The sequence below is a fragment of the Gossypium hirsutum genome, chromosome D06 (genome assembly GCF_007990345.1).
Source record: "Gossypium hirsutum isolate 1008001.06 chromosome D06, Gossypium_hirsutum_v2.1, whole genome shotgun sequence".
In the NCBI taxonomy this organism is placed as follows: Eukaryota; Viridiplantae; Streptophyta; class Magnoliopsida; order Malvales; family Malvaceae; genus Gossypium; species Gossypium hirsutum.
The window spans coordinates 4,651,333-4,658,753 of record NC_053442.1 but is presented as its reverse complement, the minus strand read 5'-3'; positions in this window follow the sequence as shown (position 1 = coordinate 4,658,753).

Sequence of the window (7,421 nt, the reverse complement as noted above, 5' to 3'; positions counted from 1 at the left end):
ACTTATCTAAAACCTTGTATATTTTTCGATGGCAAATAACCCAACTATTATACTTTTATTATAATTTCCTAATTCACTTAAGAAATTATTTCACATTATTATTTTTACTTAATTACCACTTACTATACAAAGATCACATTTTAATCCTTAAATAACAAGGAAGTTCATGGGTACTTACCTTTTTTCTATCAAAATCTCTTGTTTTACTCTTCTCCTACCACTTGATTCACTTACTCAACTTCTATCTTATTGTAACACCCCTAACCCGTATCCATCGCCAGATTAGGGTTACGAGGCATTACTGATCATATCACAGTTCATACAGATAATCATTTCAGTGCACAATTCAAAATTCAATTACATCAATTCTTGTAACTTAATCAAATATTGAACACTTAATTTAAAATTTTGTATGTTTCATTTTATAAACTATGCATATAAGTAACCATACCAATCAGTGTCACATGGTTATATAATCATTAACTTATAAAAAACTTTAACTAACATTAAGACATAATTTTATGTACATTTAGCTTTATTGAAATATGCGCAAGTCACTATAAAAACCATAGCTATAATAAACTCCGATGCAAAATTATCCATAATAACCTTGAACAAATTATGCCATACAATCATAAACTAAAAATATGTCATTTCCTAGTCATAACAAAGTTAATCATTTCACAACTAATGATTCATAGACATAAATTGTTAATTTAACCTATTACAAGCCAAATATAAACCTGCATTAATTCACTTATTAACTAATCATGAAATCAAACCAAATCACCTTAACTCATAAGTACAAATGCCGAATCAAATCATGTTTCTTACACATATTTTGCATTGTACCAAATTATCACACAAGACCAATTGCTTCTTATCCATTCGGCTAGCAAAATGAACCTAAAACACTTTCCTTGATTGACATTTAACACCCAACCTTATATTGCCAATTCACATTCAATACACACTTATCATACCAACTCATGCCAATCCACATTATAAAATCATACATAATACTTCCAAAATAATCTTAGACGATGATCAATTTGCAAGGCCCTAACATCATAATCAAATATAAATTCATCATTTTACCTCATTTAAGGTCGAATTATAAACTAACCATAAATTCAAATCTAACCATATAACAAGCATACTCGACGAGCTATTACAAGGCATTCATGACATATGCTAACAAATAATATAACCAAATTACCATTCATGCAAGTTATGAAACATACTTACCACAATAAGCTTAAACCATAATCAAACATAACCGAACTCAAGCATAACTCTCAAGCCATTTTTGCATGGTTTATATATATACAATTTCAACTCAAACATGATAAGACTAGCTTATACATGTATACACTTTCAAAACCAACCTAAACAAATGCTAGCCTATACATGCCATAAGTTCATAATTCAAGCTTTTAAAAATACCAAAATAGCGTTCGATAGTGTGACGGATTTCTTTTACGATCCCCGAGCTCGTAACTAGCTTCTAAAATCTATAAAACAATGAACAAACAAACACACAGTAAGCGTAAATAGCTTAGAAAGTCATAAGCAAATAATTTATCAAAGAACATATATAATTCATACAAGTAGGTCGAATACTCCCAATCTTAAACACACACATATATATATAATCATATTTAAGCGATTAGTTCACATTTTCCTGCTATACCACAATACTTACCTTTACTTTCAAACTTCATATAACTCAAACATACTTGAATCGTTTAATTCGAACTCACATTCGGTTTTGCCGTATCATTTCCTGTTGAACCATTCGAAATCAAAAAGGATACTCGGATAGCTCAAAAAGCTCGTACAATGCCAACGTTCCAGACGTGGTCTTACATGTAATCAAATAACGATGCCACTGTCCCAGACAGGGTCTTACACGAAATCATATACGATGCCAATATCCCAGACATGGTCTTACATGTAAATCTTAAATCACTTCCAACGTCCCAGACGTGGTCTTACATGATATCACACATCAGAATCCTATGGTTCGTATGGGCTTTCGAATGTCGTAATTCATTCGAATTAAGCTCGTAAACAATTCTCCCATACTTAAAAACAACTCAGCATTTATACATATATTCATTAAAATTCAAGTCAGCATCTATAACACATATACATTCAAATTTAACGACATTTATTTACTTACAAACTTACCTCGGACGATGACGAATGAACCGAGATGACTATTCGACAACTTTTGTATTCCCTTAATGCAAATCTGATTTCCTCTTTTCTTGATCTAATTCAATACAAATTTGACTTGTTTAACCATATATTTATTCAAATTCATCCAAAAACACATAAATGGGTAAATTTCATTTTAGCCCCTAACATTTCACATTTTTCACAATTTAGTCATTATTTCACAAAACACAAAATATTCAAAATTTCACCACACCCAAGCTTGGCTGAACTTCACTAAGGTCCGTAGCAGCCCATTTCTTTCATTTATTTTGCATTTTGACCTTTAAATTTACAAAATTCACAATTTAATCCTAAATAGGCATTTTTACTAAAAATCACTTAATTAAACATAATAATCTAACAACTTATTTTTATTTTTTCTATCATCAAACAACAAGAACAACAATCTCTCATCAATGGAAAATCACAAAATACATAACTAATTCAAAAATTCAAGCATGGGTAGCTAGTATTCAAAGCAACGATCTCAAAAACGTAAAAATTATCAAAAACCGAGCAAAACACATACCTAATTCAAGCTTCCATTGAATCATAAGCTTTCTTTTCTTCTCTAGTTTCGGCCAAGAAGATGAATGCATGGCCACTTTAATTTTTTTGTTTTATTTAATTTCATGTTATTATGCTTTTTACTATTTTAACCTTAATGAAATCTTAATATAAATCACTTGAATCATGGACATAAATATTCACTAACCTTTTAATGGTATATTAACCTTTTAAGGACTTAACATAAATCAAATTAGCATATTAACAATGAGAATGCCACTTTTACTTTTTATGCGATTTAGCCCTTTTCACAAATTAAGCACACAAACGGATAAATTAAATCATGAAAATTTCACACATGTCAAATTCACATACTATAAGCATGGAAAATAATATTAAAATATTTTTCTAACTCGAATTTGTGGTCCCGAAACCACTATTCGACTAGGGTCTAAAGCGGGTTGTTACACTTATTCTCTTTAAACCAAACTTTAACTTGACTTTATCTCTCCTCCAACTTCTATTTTCTTGAATATAACTTGATATTCTAGTTCCCAATATTATTCTTATTATTTTTTTCTCTTGGTGGCTATGGAAATTCTTTTGATTTCTAAGTGAAAATGGTGGATTTTTAGTGAAAGGACCAAATTGTAAAGAAAAGAAATCTTTCTTTTCTTCTTCTCACGTTGGAAGCATGGAAAGATAAAGAGAATTCTTCATCTTTCTTTCCTTATATACTAATTAAAAATTAATAAAATATAAATAAATGTCAAATCAAAATATTAATAAAATAATATTTATCTATTTAATTAATTTAAAATATCACCAACATCATCATTACTCTTTAAAATATCTTTGATTAAATGACCATTTTGCCTCTTATGATCCTTCAAAATTCTTCCATTGAATCATCACTTATTTTAGGAAAATTACGATTTAACCCCTCATACTTTTTCCACTTATTCAATTTGGTCCTAATTCATCCATTTTCCTTATTTTCTAGATCATGACACCCTTAAAATATTTTCACTATTGATCCTTCAAATTTTCCATATTTACATTTTAACCACTCAAATTTTGAGTATTTACTCTTGGGCAACAAAACTTTTTTCACTTTTGCGATTTAGTCATTTACTGAATTAATACATCATAATATACTTCCTAAGAAAATTTCTTTACATAACTCAAAATAGCCCCTTTTTTTCACTTTATTTCCTTATTTTATTGTATCAAGGATAGTATCTCATTTTCTTACTGTAGCAACTTTCGGGGTGTTACAGAACGTACTGTCAGAGGGCATTATCACTTGCAAAACCATCTTCAAGCTTTTCTTGAAGCTTATTTTACTGTATCAAGGATAATGTCTCATTTTCTTATGGGCCTTAACCCTGTTTGTCGTTATCCCAAGATTTTATTGAACCTATTAGGGTATGCCTTACTCGGAAATCCCTTAGATACATTCACAGGTTTGGCAACTTACTAGCATTTTAATTTAGACTTTGCCACAACTGTGAATCCCTTCCTTGATCCGCCCTGGAATTCATATCGTCTTATCCCCTTACTTCAGCGGAGATAAACTTTTGACTTGACCTATGCCTGATTCCTCATTTTCTGGATAAGGTCTCCTTCTATCATTCTATTCTGCGGACTCAATAAGTCAGTTGGCTGAATAAATCAACACCACTTCCTTCCTGGCGGGCTCACATCCGTAACGTGACCCTTAGAGTGTTTACTCTCCTTGGTCTAACCTTTTTAAGATGCTCCAAATTATTGACTGTCCCTAGCGGACTATTTCTACCCAAAAATTCCTGGCGGTCTCCACCTTTAATAAACCTACATAGTCTTATTCTAACACCCTTTTTTTAGCAAATTATTGGTGAAATTACTGCTCCTACCCTTTATCTTAGAATCTACCTTGTTGACCCACTTATTATACTCAATGTTCTATTACTCGCTAACCACTGGTGAATTAATAATGACAGATACCCCTTACCCAGAATAGGATACCCCTTCTATTTCCTCTACCTCGATAAACCCACATTCAAGCTCAATTCCTTTTTCTGTCAAACTTGGCAGGTTCCCATATTAGTAAGCTTACTCGCATTCTTGGATATTTCTTTCAACTATTCTCTTTATAGTTTGGCAGATTTTCTTACCTTCTCGCTTACTTGCGTTCTCAGACTTGCCGTAATCATCCAATTGTACTACTCTTCGCATGTGTCTTATAATGATTCCTCTTTCTTTGCTCATCTAGTTTCTTGGTTCACCATACCAGGAAACTCTATCTGGCACCATAACCCAGCTATGGTCCTACACAATATACCCAATGTTTAATGTTTTGGTGGACTTCACATGTTGCCATAGCCAAGCTATGGTCTTACATACTATACACCATATTTAATGTTTTGGTAGACTTCACATGTTGTCATAGCCAAGCTATGTTCTTACATATTATACCCCATATTTAATGTTTTCGTGGACTTCACATGTTGCCAAAGTTGAGTTGTGGCCTTACACATTATACCTCTTTTGAGGTGTTGCCCCATAAGACCTATAAATCATCGTCGCAGTGTCGCTCCATAGAGTTGATAGACCGTCGTCACAGTGTCACTTTAGCGAGCCAGTCGATGCCATTTTGCGATGCCACCCAATCTCCTTTAAATCTTTATTTTAGTTTGTCCATTCTTCTTTTTCGCCAATTAATCCTATCTTCAACTACCCCGTCATGGTACTTCCCTCCGTACCCTGCATATCGTATATATTATAAGCAATTCACATATATAATTTTATTTACCATTAGTGTGTAGTACGCCATCCATTAATACTTCAATCATAACTAATTAAACATCCAGTATATGTACATTCAAGTGTACTCAGTCACCATGTCCATACACAACTACGATTTAGACAACACAAAACAAATATAAACACATATTAATTAGCAGTTTGATATTATCGAATACTCAAATATAAAGCATAGAAACTCACATTGCTTTATTATCCTTAATCAACTTAGCTTGCCCAACCACTAGAGCCTCATTTATCTTGACAGCTAAGCATGATAGTCATATATCAATTACTTCGAAGGTATTCAACCTTAAACCCATAACTCAACTTTTCAAAAACTTATTAGGAGTTCTATCCCTCATTCTTTTCTTAAGATCTTGAGCACAGAAAAGTTAAAAAGCTTACCAATTTTCTTAATTCCTCTACTTCTAGACTTCACTTCTCACATCATCAGCTCCATGCAAAACTTTCCTAAGTTTTCATCTTTTTCGAAACGAAATTATTGGTAGACAAAATTGAGAAGGAATTTTCATTCCTTTAAATTGTCCACTTTTCACTTATATATACAACTCCTATACATGGTCTCCCAATCTCTTTTAGCCAATTATCGGTAATTATTATGTCTCCCACTCTAGGACCAGTCAGTTCCATCTTAACAAAATCAAAATTGAAATCTAATTATTTGCCTAACAAACACAAGACTTTCCAAAAATTTCCAATAGGGTCTATTCTTCTACTTTGCTCAATCAACTACCAAAACTTCTTTAAATCTGGGTCCCTAAGGAAATCCGTGTGTGATAAGTAAGGTCTCTTATTTCCAAGGTAGCTAGATTAAACCTTTTGGTGAAATTAGTGAGGGGTTCCCATTGTCGCTATCTTAATGCTAGAAAGCTTTGTTTTGATTTAAGGGTTGTCTTGTTGGCGAGGAAATGACCCACAAAGATTTTGGCGAGCTCATCAAAGCTATTAATAAATCTTGGCTATAATGAATTATACCAGTTTATGGCATGACCCTGGAGAGTTAGTGGAAAAGCCTTGCACTTTAATTCCTTCGAAGCCCCTAATATTTCCATGTAGCTCTTGAATTGAGCCATGTGACTCGTATGGTCCTTTTTTCCATCAAACTTCATCTCTGGGATTTTAAAGTTTGTTAGATACCTTGTAGTGGTGGTGGTATGTGGGGCTTAAGGGTTATTGGCTTTAAGGGTCCACTCTGTGTATATAAGATGTGTTGTCTACAAGTCTTGTATCTCCTTTTGAAGGAGTTTAACCTTATTTCTCCATGCCATTTCTCTGGTGGAAATGTGTTGGGGGATGTACTTTAGGTCTTTTCGTAGAGGTGCATTTATATCGATCCTTAGTTTAATATTTGCATCTTTTTGTCTAGGTGATCCTCGCTCGGGTTGGGAATTTTGCTCTTGTAGGATAAATGAAACCCTTTATAAATCATCATCACCATCATCATTATCATCATAATCATCATTATCTTTTTATGTCTTGCCTGTTAGCAACCAAAAGCGCTTGTATATTACATTGAAGTTGTTCTTCTTGTTGCTAATATCCTTGTTTTTTATGTTCTTAAGATTCTGGAGATTGTCGGAACTGTTCCTGAAGAGTTTTGAATTATTCTTGCAATAATGACAATTGTTGAGAATTGCTGTTTAGTTTTTGGGTTGTATAGGCTTAGTTTTGGCAGGTTGGATAATGTTAGTAGTATTGTTATTGATATGGGTAGGATTGGGCTAGTAGTTATAGGGATCATAGTAATAATTTTCATAGTTTTAATTTGTTTTAGTCTGAGTGGTATTTTGGGCATGATCTTGAGTTTGTCCAATTGGGATTCTGGCCTCTGGGTTGGCCATCTAAAATTTTGAAAGATCAGACAATGGAAGTGGTTTACACTC